Here is a 12,317-nt window from a genome sequence, read left to right as displayed (position 1 = left end):
AGAAATAGCATGTACACAATGCATTTGGGGCCCGATTCCGACATAGAAATTACACCTTTCTTATGCACGCCTTTCCTACATTCTTCTCAGTAGTTGGTATTCAGACTTACCTTGTGAATTTGAATAAATGGGCTTTTGTAGAGGTGGTTCCCTTGCGCACGCTGAATAAATGTAATTCAACTGCTGAAAACCCTCCCACAAGCAGCCAACAGATTTTCTCATTAAGTTTTCATTCTATAGGGTTTTGAGTACATTTATTAGAAACACTCTGATCTTGTAGAATGTATTGGCATATTTTAGGGTCAGGAAAGTATCTATTAATCGTTTAAAAAAAACAGGTTTAAAGAGCCTTTATGCACAAAATATATGGATGATAAATAAAATAGTGTTTTGATTCATCCTGAAAGTTGTAATACTTAAGTTTAATCCATGAAATATTGGAAGGTGGAAAAAAAGTGTACCATAGGGGTTAAACATTAGTCCTATGAATCTACCCTAATTCTCACTAATCAACAGTCCAGTTGTCGTGAACCTTGTGCCAGGCTACAGATTTAACCTGCTTCATGTGGTCTGAGTTCTATAATGATTGAAATAGGCTACATGTCCCAAATTATTGCACATCGTAAGCCTAATATGATCCATTGATGCTAATGGCCCTCAGAAACAACTTGACAGAGGAAAGAAAGGTAAATGGAATGGAATGATGCCAAATGGAAGAAAACGAACACTGTGTGGGTATTACTGACAGTGGCTCCCAATAGTGGCTAATATTTAACATGATACAAATTGTAAACTAAAATGGAGAAAAGGCGGGGCATAGGCTATAATTAAAACATTCTGAAGCACATACATTAACTTGGCAGGTTCAGCCCAACTGAAGCCTATAGGTTGGGTGTCAAAATTTATTCCACCAAATTATGAGGGAACACAATGAAAATTTGGAGTAACGGCACAGCTTATAGTCTTTAACATACACTGCTCAAAAAAATAAAGGGAACACTAAAATAATACATCCTAGATCTAAAATAATGAAATATTCTTATTAAATACTTTTTTCTTTACATAGTTGAATGTGCTGACAACAAAATCACACAAAAATGATCAATGGAAATCAAATGTATCAACCCATGGAGGTCGGGATTTGGTTGTCAGCAAATGATGTAATGTCCTTAAAACAAGTCAAAATGAGGTTCAGTAGTGTGTGTGGCCTCCATGTGCCTGTATGACCTCCCTACAACGCCTGGGCATACTCCTGATGAGGTGGCGGATGGTCTCCTGAGGGATCTCCTCCCAGACCTGGACTAAAGCATCCGACAGTCTGTGGTGCAACGTGGCGTTGGTGGATGGAGCGAGACATGATGTCCCAGATGTGCTCAATTGGATTCAGGTCTGGGGAACGGGCGGGCCAGTCCATAGCATCAATGCCTTCCTCTTGCAGGAACTGCTGACACACTCCAGCCACATGAGGTCTAGCATTGTCTTGCATTGTCTTGCATTAGGAGGAACCCAGGACCAACCGCACCAGCATATGGTCTCAGAAGGGGTCTGAGGATCTCATCTCGGTACCTAATGGCAGTCAGGCTACCTCTGGCGAGCACATGGAGGGCTGTGCGGCCCCCCAAAGAAATGCCACCCCACACCATGACTGACCAACCGCCAAACCGGTCATGTTGGAGGATGTTGCTGGCAGCAGAACGATCTCCATGGCGTCTCCAGACTCTGTCACGTCTGTCACGTGCTCAGTGTGAACCTGCTTTCATCTGTGAAGAGCACAGGGCGCCAGTGGCGAATTTGGCAATCTTGGTGTTCTCTGGCAAATTCCAAACGTCCTGCACGGTGTAAAGCACAACCCCCACCTGTGGACGTCGGGCCCTCATACCACCCTCATGGAGTCTCTTTCTGACCGTTTGAGCAGACACATGCACATTTATGGCCTGCTGGAGGTCATTTTGCAGGGCTCTGGCAGTGCTCCTCCTGCTCCTCCTTGCACAAAGGCGGTGGTAGCGGTCCTGCTGCTGGGTTGTTGCCCTCCTATGGACTCCTCCACGTCTCCTGATGTACTGGCCTGTCTCCTTGTAGTGCCTCCATGCTCTGGACACTACGCTGACAGACACAGCAAACCTTCTTGCCACAGCTCACATTGATGTGCCATCCAGGATGAGCTGCACTACCTGAGCCACTTGTGTGGGTTGTAGACTCCGTCTCATGCTACCACTAGAGTGAAAGCACCGGCAGCATTCGAAAGTGACCAAAACATCAGCCAGGAAGCATAGGAACTGAGGAGTGGTCTGTGGTCCCCACCTGCAGAACCACTCCTTTATTGGGGGTGTCTTGCTAATTGCCTATCATTTCCACCTGTTGTCTATTCCATTTGCACAACAGCATGTGAAATTGATTGTCAATCAGTGTTGCTTCCTAAGTGGACAGTTTCATTTCACAGATGTGTGATTGACTTGGAGTTACATTGTCTTGTTTAAGTGTTCCCTTTATTTTTTTGAGCAGTGTATAATTTTAATATGATTTTCTGTTTGCTTCCATATCCATCTCCAGGGATTTTCCACATTGTAGAATAATAGCGAAGACATCAAAACTTTTAAATAACACATTTGGAATCATGTAGTACTGATTTTTGTTTTTTACAAATCAAAATATATTGAGAGTCTTCAAAGGCAAACCCTTTGCCTTGACTGATTTGAACACTCTTGGCATTCTCTCAACCAGCTTCATGAGGTAGTCACCTCGAATGTATTTCAATTAACAGGTGTGCCTTTTTAAAAGTTAATTTGTGGAATTTATTTCTTTCTTAATGCGTTTGAGCCAATCAGTTGTGTTGTGACAGGGTTACTTTAAGACATGAAGGTTAGTCAATATGGAAAATGTAAATAACTTTGAAAGTTGATTCAAGTGCAGTCGCAAAGACCATCAAGCACTGTGATGAAACTGGCCCTCATGAGGACTGCCACAGGTAAAAAAAAGGAAGACCCAGAGTTACCTCTGCTGCAGAGGATATGTTCATTAGAGTTAACTGCACCTCACATTGCATCCCAAATAAAAGCTTCACAGAGTTCAAGTAACACACATCTCAACATCTACTGTTCAGAGGAGACTGCATAAATCAGACCTTCATGGTCAAATTGCTGAAAAGAAACCACTACTAAAGGACACCAATAATAAAGAAGAGACTTGCTTGGGCCAATAAACACGAGCAATGGACATTAGACGGGTGGAAATCTGTCCTTTGGTATGATGAGTCCGAATTTGAGATTTTTGGTTCCAACCGCCGTGTCTTTCTGAGATGCAGAGTAGGTGAACGGATGATCGCCGCATGTGTGGTTTCCACCGTGAAGCATGGAGGAGGAGGTATGATGTGTGGGGGTGCTTTGCTGGTGACACGGTCTGTGATTTATTTTGAATTCAAGGCACACTTAACTAGCATGGCTACCACAGCACTCTGCATTGATACGCCATCCCATCTGTTTTGCGCTTAGTGGGACTGACCCCAAAACACCTCCAGGCTGTGTAAGGGCTATTTGACCAAGCTGGAGAGTGATGGAGTGCTGCATCAGATGACCTGGCCTCCACAATTACCTGACATCAACCCAATTGAGATGGTTTTGGATGAGTTGCACCACAGAGGAAAAGCAGCCAACAAGTGCTCAGCATATGTGGGAACTCTTTCAAGACTGTTGGAAAAGCATTCCAGGTGACTACCTCATGTCATCAAGGCAAAGGGTGGCTACGTTGAAGAATCTCAAGTCTAAAATATATATTTTTTTTTTAACACATTTTTGGTTACTACATGAATCCATATGTGTTATTTCAGAGTGTTGATGTCTTCACTATTATTCTACAATGTGGAAACTAGTGAAAATAAAGAAAACCCTTGAATGTGTAGGTTTGTCAACGTTTGACTGGTACTATAAAAGTCTTCTCTAGTCTCATATTTTACTTACATCTCATCTAGAAATACAGGTACAGCCATTTGTTTTGACTTTTCTATGTGGTGTTCATGACAGCACAGTGATATCTATAATGGATTATTTTCCATTTTCTTTTGGGCACAGTGGTGTTACATATTTTTATTGCTGCATGATCCTAATACAAAATGTATAACTGTACATGAATGGGTGCATCCATGAGCCTTTTAGATCGGTCCATAAAAGGCACCCACTCATGTACAGCTATACATTTTGCATTAGGATTATGCAGCAACAAAAATATGTAATAGCACTGTGCCCAAAATAAAATTGAAAATAATCCATTATAGGTATTATTGAGCTGTCATGAACACCACATAGAAAGGTCAAAACAAATGGTTGGACCTGTATTTCTTGATGAGATATTAGTAAAACATGAGACTGGAGAAGACCTTTACTAGCATGTTGTTGTGTAAGCATGTCACCTACGAAATTATCAATAAAACAGACCGCACTGGGTCCCGCTTTAAATTACATTCAGCTTCGAAAGGCTTCATAAATCCTTCATGTCTTCATACGCACTACATAAATGTGTTACAAAGCATCTATAACCGTATGCAATGCTTTGTAAAGGGTTCACAAATGTGGCATAACTGTGTGACATAATCACCACTGTCAAATGTGACATCACCCATGTTAGCAGTTGATGTTATTCTTCAATAACACAAACCCCAAAGCAAATCAGGCGGAGAAAAAATAGATTTATTTGAAAAGGACAAAGAACTGAACAAAGAAACAGTATGTCATTTATAACCCCCCACCCTAGCCTGGGGTTGACCAATCAGAAGTCCTTGCAGTACAACTGGGCCAATGTCCAAATAACAAGTATCCTGCTCCAGACTCAATGTTCAGGACTGACATTCCACATATTCTAAACAGCTGGTGAACTGAGGCCCAACTATTTCCATTAACAATTCCCTATTGACCATTAGACTCTATTTATTTTTTTAGCACTCTTGTCCTCTCATCCTCTGTATTGTGTATCTATCTTCAAAATATTCTTACACCCACTATGTCAAATATGATATAAACGTGTGCTTTATAAAGGGTGACATGTTCTGCTGAAGGATGGCACACGCTCTAAAGTGTTAGTCACATTACACCAAATCTCGTTCCCAGACACTTCCGCCCAAATGCGCACAAGGTCTGGTGGACCAACAACACATTAAACTTAGCCTTCATTATTTAGATTTAGGTTTCAAATCTGATTTTTAGAAGATAAATTAGGGAAATTGGCAGGGTTTAGCCATAATTATTACTGTTTGACTGTGTTTGTTGGCGAGGACAAATACTTTACTCAGTAAGTTCACTCCTATAGAATTCTCTGGTCACTCCCACTAAAGCCAACTTTGAATGGTTGATATCCCAGGCTGTGCTGTATGTGCTGTGTGTGGAATAATATTGGGATGGCGTTACACCAAGAAACAATTACCTTGATGAAAGCCCCCATCCTAAAGAAATTGAAAATGTCTTTCCTCAGTACAGAACGTTAATAACCTATTTAGTGTCCTGTAATACTTAGTTTGAAGTGAGACACCTTTGGTCATTCATAACACCTCCATAAAGACTCTACATTGCATGACGCTGTACTTCATACAGTGCCTTGCGAAAGTATTCGGCCCCCTTGAACTTTGCGACCTTTTGCCAGATTTCAGGCTTCAAACATAAAGATATAAAACTGTATTTTTTTGTGAAGAATCAACAACAAGCGGGACACAATCATGAAGTGGAATGACATTTATTGGATATTTCAAACTTTTTAACAAATCAAAAACTGAAAAATTGGGTGTGCAAAATTATTCAGCCCCTTTCAGTGCAGTTCCAGAAGTTCAGTGAGGATCTCTGAATGATCCAATGTTGACCTAAATGACTAATGATGATAAATACAATCCACCTGTGTGTAATCAAGTCTCCGTATAAATGCACCTGCACTGTGATAGTCTTAGAGGTCCGTTAAAAGCGCAGAGAGCATCATGAAGAACAAGGAACACACCAGGCAGGTCCGAGATACTGTTGTGAAGAAGTTTAAAGCCGGATTTGGATACAAAAAGATTTCCCAAGCTTTAAACATCCCAAGGAGCACTGTGCAAGCGATAATATTGAAATGGAAGGAGTATCAGACCACTGCAAATCTACCAAGACCTGGCCGTCCCTCTAAACTTTCAGCTCATACAAGGAGAAGACTGATCAGAGATGCAGCCGTCAACTATGACAGACAAAATGAGAAGAAAAAATCCAGAAAATTTGCAAATAAATTCATTAAAAAAATCATTTTCTGGATTTATTTTCTCATTTTGTCTGTCATAGTTGAAGTGTACCTATGATGAAAGTTACAGGCCTCTCATATTTTTAAGTGGGAGAACTTGCACAATTGGTGGCTGACTAAATACTTTTTTGCCCCACTGTAACTCAACCTCTCTGAATCAGAGACGTCCATAGCGCCCGGGGAGGAGTTGTGGTTTGGGGGTTAACTGCCTAGTTCAAGAGCAGAACGGCAGATTTTTTTCAACCTTTCCAGCTCTAGGATTTTGACCAGCGACCTTTTGGATACTGGCCGGCACTGGGAGGAACATTACATTATGAGCTTGATAATAGGTAGGGGTTCATGAGCATTGTAAACAATTATACCTATCCAATATTACCCTCAGATTAGATCCACATGTCTACTTAGCTAAAGTATTTAGTTGAAGGATAAGGTGGCTAAAATGTCATAATAAAACTGATGATAGCACCAAGCGACTCCATTTTTCCGACTTGCATAATTCTCCACTTTTTGTGTTTCATCATATGATTACAGTAGTTTAATAGGGGAGAGTGGAAAAGGGGAGTTTGTTATTGAAGAAATTGCTTGCCCTCTGTCAGTGAACCCTTGTTAAACCCACACTGAGTCTATGTCCCAAATGGCACCCCATGGGCCGTGGTCAGAAGTAGTGCACTATATAGAGAATAGGATGAAATTTGGAATGCAGACTAAATTATAACAGGTTTTGTAAAAGGCACTTAATGGAAAATAATTTATTCCATCTGTAATCAGAGGCTTGAATTCATTAAAATGGAAAACAGTGCTGTCCCATTAATAATCAACCACCTCAAATCAATCTGCTATTTTATGTGGAGTGGGGAGTAAAGGGCAATATTATTTCAGGTAGAGGAGTGGGTCAACTGGAACTTTACGCTCATTTGCCAAGTGATTGTTGCCCCAACGTTTCCAGGTTTGTCACCTATCAGAGGGGTGATAATATGACGCCGACAGACATGGCAGCTCTGCTTCTAGCTCCTGAGCAACTTTGCAGTATTTTGTTTTTGTGTGTGTTATTTCTTACATTATTAGCCCATAATGTTTTTTGCGTTTTTACATACAGACAGGATTAACTTTTGGATATCAGAGCGGTGGTAACTCACCAGCATTACGACCAGGAATACAACATTCCCGAATTGGATCCTTTGTTACCCCCGAGGGCAATTGAACTTATCCCAGAGACTGCTCCAAATCACCAGCCGGCGGAGAAGAGGTATTCGGAGTGGACTTCAACCGCTTCTGAGTATATTACTCGCTAATGTTCACTCTCTGGACAATAAAGTAGATGAGCTCGGGGAGAGGGTCTCCTTCCAGAGAGACATCAGGGACTGTAACATACTGTTTCACAGAATCATGGCTCTCTCGAGATGTACTGTCCCTGTCCATACAGCCAGCTGGGTAGACAGGAATGAAGAAGAACTCTCCAGAACAAAGAAAGGCAGGGTTGTAAGCTTCATGATTAACTACTCATGGTGTGATAACATACAGAAATTTAAGTCATTTTGTTCACCCAACCTATAATACCTCACAATCAAATGCCGACCGTATTACCTCCCAAGATAATTTTCTTCGGTTATAATCGCAGCCGTGTATATTCCCCCTCAAGACGATACCACGATGGCCCTCAAGGAACTACACTGGACTTTATGCAAACTGGAAATCACATATCCTGAGGCCGCATTTATTGGAGCTGGGGATTTTCACAAAACAAATTTGAGGAAAACATTCCCAAAGTTCTATCACCACATTGACTGTAGTACCCTCTTTGGGAAAACACTAGATCACTGCAATTCGCCTTTCCGAAATGCCTACAAGATCCTCCCCCGCCCTCCCTTTGGCAAATCAGATCTTGACTTTATTCCTTCCTTCCTATAGGCAGAAACTCAAACAGGAAGTACCTGTGCTAAGGTCTATTCAATGCTGGTCTGACCAATTGGAATCCATGCTTCAAGATTGTTTTGATCACGCGGACTGGGATATGTTCCGGGTAGCCTCTGAGAATAACATTGATGCTTACACAGTCACGGTGACTGAGTTCATCAGGAAGTGTATAGGGTATGTTGTTCCCACAGTGACTAGTAAAACCTACCCAAACCAGAAACCATGGATAGATGGCAGCATTCGCACAAAACTGAAAGCACAAACCATATGGTTGAATACAAACAGTGTAGTTATTCCCTCCGTAAGGCAATCACAGGCAAAACGTCAGTACAGAGACAAAGTGGAGTCGCAATTCAACGGCTCAGACACGAGACGTATGTGGCAGGGTCTACAGAATATTACAGATTATAAAGAGAAAACCAGCCACGTCGTGGACACGACTTCTTGCTCCCAGACAAGTTAAACACCTTTTTTTGCCCACTTTGAGGACAACACAGTGCCACCAATGCGGCCCGCTCCCAAGGACTGTAGGCTCTCATTCTCTGTGGCAGACGTAAGTAAGACATTTAAGCATGTTAACCCTCGCAAGGCTGCCGGTCTAGACAGGATCCCGAGCCACGTCCTCAGAGCATGTGCAGACCAGCTGGCTGGAGTGTTTAACTTCTGTCATTGTGAGGTGCTTTGAGAGGCTAGTTAAGGGTCATATTATCACTACCTTACCTGACACACTAGACCCACTTCAATTTTTTTATTTTATTTTATTATTATTTTTTTTTTCACCTTTATTTAACCAGGTAGGCTAGTTGAGAACAAGTTCTCATTTGCAACTGCGACCTGGCCAAGATAAAGCATAGCAGTGTGAACAGACAACACAGAGTTACACATGGAGTAAACAATTAGCAAGTCAATAACACAGTAGAAAAAATGGGCAGTCTATATACAATGTGTGCAAAAGGCATGAGGAGGTAGGCGAATAATACAATTTTTGCAGATTAACACTGGAGTGATAAATGATCAGACGGGCATGTACAGGTAGAGATATTGGTGTGCAAAAGAGAATTTGTTTACCGCCCCAATTTGCTTCCCGCCCCAGCTTATCATTAAGCTCGGGGCCCTGGGTCTGAACCCTGCCCTGTGCAACTGGGTCCTGGACTTCCTGATGGACCGCCACCAGGTGGTGAAGGTAGGAAACAACACCTCCACTTCGCTGACCCTCAACACAGGGGCACCACAAGGGTGCCTATTCAGCCCCCTCCTGTACTCCCTGTTCACACATGACTGCGTGGCCATGCATGCCTCCAACTCAATCATCAAGTTTTCAGATGACATAACAGTAGTAGGCCTGATGACAGAACAGCCTATAAGGAGGAGGTGAGGGCCCTGGCGGAGTGGTAATGTCAACAAAATGAAGGAGCTGATCATGGTCTTCAAGAAATTGCAGGGATAGCACACCACTATCCACATCAATGGCACCACAGTGGAGATGGTAGAAAGCTTCAAGTTCCTCGGCATACACATCACTGACAATCTGAATTGGTCCACCCACACAGACAGTGTGATGAAGACGGAGCAACCTCAGGAGGCTGAAGAAATACGGCTTGGCCCCTAAGACCATCGGAAAAATTGACAGTTGCACAATTGAGAGCATCCGGTCAGGCTGTATCACCATCTGGTATGGCAACTGCACCGCCCACAACCGCAGGCCTCTCCAGAGGATGGTATGGTCTGCCCAATGCATCACCCTCCAGGACACCTACAGCACCCAATGTCAAAGGAAGGCCAAAAAGATTATCAAGGATATCAACCACCCGAGCCACGGCCTTTTCACCCAGCTATCATCCAGAAGGTGAGGTCAGTACAGGTGCATCAAAGCTGGGACCGAGAGACTGAAAAACTGCTTCTATCTCAAGGCTACCACCCGGCTACTCAACCCTGCACCTTAGAGGCTGCTGCCCTAATCGATGGATTTCACATGACTAGGAACACAGATATGCATCTGTTGGTCACATATACCTTAAAAGAAATGGGCCTCACAATGGTCCTCAGGATCTTGTCATGGTATTTCTGTCCATTCAAATTGCCATTGATCAAATGTAATTGTGTTTGTTGTCTGTTGCTTATGCCTGCCCATACCTTAACTCCAACTCTACCACGGGGCACTCTGTTCACAACATTGACATCAGTAAACCACTCGCCCACACATAGCCATACACATGGTCTGCAGTTGTGAGGCCGGTTGGATTTACTGCCAAATTCTCTAAAACACTGTTGGGGGAGGCTTATGGTAGAGAAATGAACATTCAATTATCTGGCAAGCACTCTGGTGGACATTCCTGCAGTCAGCATGCCAATTGCACACATCTCTGGCATTGTGTTGTGTAACAAACCTGTACATTTTAGAATGGCCTTTTATTGCCCCAAGCACAATGTTGACCTGTATAATGATCATGCTGTTTAAACAAAAATGTTAACACAACATGTCAAGTATTGTAAAGTATGTTTCATGAGGTGAAATAAAAGATCCCAGAAATGTTACATACGCACAAAAAGCTTATTTCTTTCAAATTATGTGCACAAATTTGTTCACCTGAAAGGTGTGGCATATCAAGAAGCTGTTTAAACAGCATGATCATTAAACAATAAAAGGTTACTCTAAAATGTGCAATTTTGTCACACAACACAATACGACAGATGTCTCAAGTTTTGAGGGAGTGTGCAATTGGCTTGCCGACTGCAGGAACCTTTCACCGCAAATGCGGAAGGGCAATATAGGCGGATAAGGTGGATTGAGACGCAGCTCATGCAAACAAAACATATCTCTAGTTTAAACAGACAGATTTTGATGGAGATATATGTATTATGTTAATTAGATTTCCATGGGGACGCAACCATTGAAGGCTAAATGTTAATAGGCAGTTACTAAATATACATTTAACCTCGAGGTGGGAATACATTTATTTTATTGTAACGATGTGCGCTGAGAGTCGGGAAGCAAGTTCAGGGAGTGAGTGTTTCAATAAAATAAAATAAATAAATAATACAAAACAAGAAACAGAAACAATGACGCCTGGGGAAGGAACCAAAGGGAGTGACAAATATAGGAAAGATAATCAGGGAAGTGATGGGGTCCAAGTGAGACTGATGACACGCAAATGCGCATAACGATGGTGACAGGTGTGCGCCATTATGAGCAGCCTGGTGACCAAGAGGCCGGAGAGAGGAGCACAGGTGACATTTATTAAGATGAACATGTGTTCTTTATGACAGAAAGTTATAATTAGGTGAAATAAAACGTTACTCTACCAAAAAGGTACTTAATTGGTGGAAAGACCAATTTACCACATTGTTTTTGTCATCTGATTCCCAGGTGCCTAGTGGTGATATGCAACCATACTCCAAGGAAGTAGCGGTGTGTGGGTAAATTCAATGTGGAAGCCTGGGAAAAAAAGCCACATTGCAAGCTACATTTGAAGTCAGAAGTTTACATACACTTAGGTTGGAGTCATTAAAACTTGTTTCTCAACCACTCCACACATTTCTTGTTTAAAAAACTATAGTTTTGGCAAGTCGGTTAGGACGTCTACTTTGTGCGTGACACAAGTAATTTTTCCAACAATTGTTTACAGACAGATTATTTTACTTATAATTCACTGTATCACAATTCCAGTGGGTCAGAAGTTTACAAGTTGACTGTGCCTTTAAACAGCTTGGAAAATTCCAGAAAATTATGTCATGGCTTTAGAAGCTTCTGATAGGCTCATTGACATCATTTGAGTCAATTGGAGGTGTACCTGAGGATGTATTTCAAGGCCTACCTTCAAACTCAGTCTCTTTGCTTGACATCATGGGAAAATCAAAAGAAATCAGCCAAGACCTCAGAAAAAAATTTGTAGACCTCCACAAGCCTGGTTCATCCTTGGGAGCAATTTCCAAACGCCTGAAGGTACCACATTCATCTGAACAAACAATAGTACTCAAGTATAAACACCTTGGGACCACGAAGCCATCATACCGCTCAATCCCAGAACAACAGCAAAGGACCTTGTGAATGAAGATGCTGGAGGAAATAAGTACAAAAGTATCTATATCCACAGTAAAACGAGTCCTATATCGACATAACCTGAAAGACCGCTCATCAAGGAAGAAGCCACTGTTCCAAA

Source organism: Oncorhynchus keta, chromosome 10 (genome assembly GCF_023373465.1).
Source record: "Oncorhynchus keta strain PuntledgeMale-10-30-2019 chromosome 10, Oket_V2, whole genome shotgun sequence".
NCBI classification, from domain to species: domain Eukaryota; kingdom Metazoa; phylum Chordata; class Actinopteri; order Salmoniformes; family Salmonidae; genus Oncorhynchus; species Oncorhynchus keta.
Note: the sequence above shows the minus strand (reverse complement) of the source record.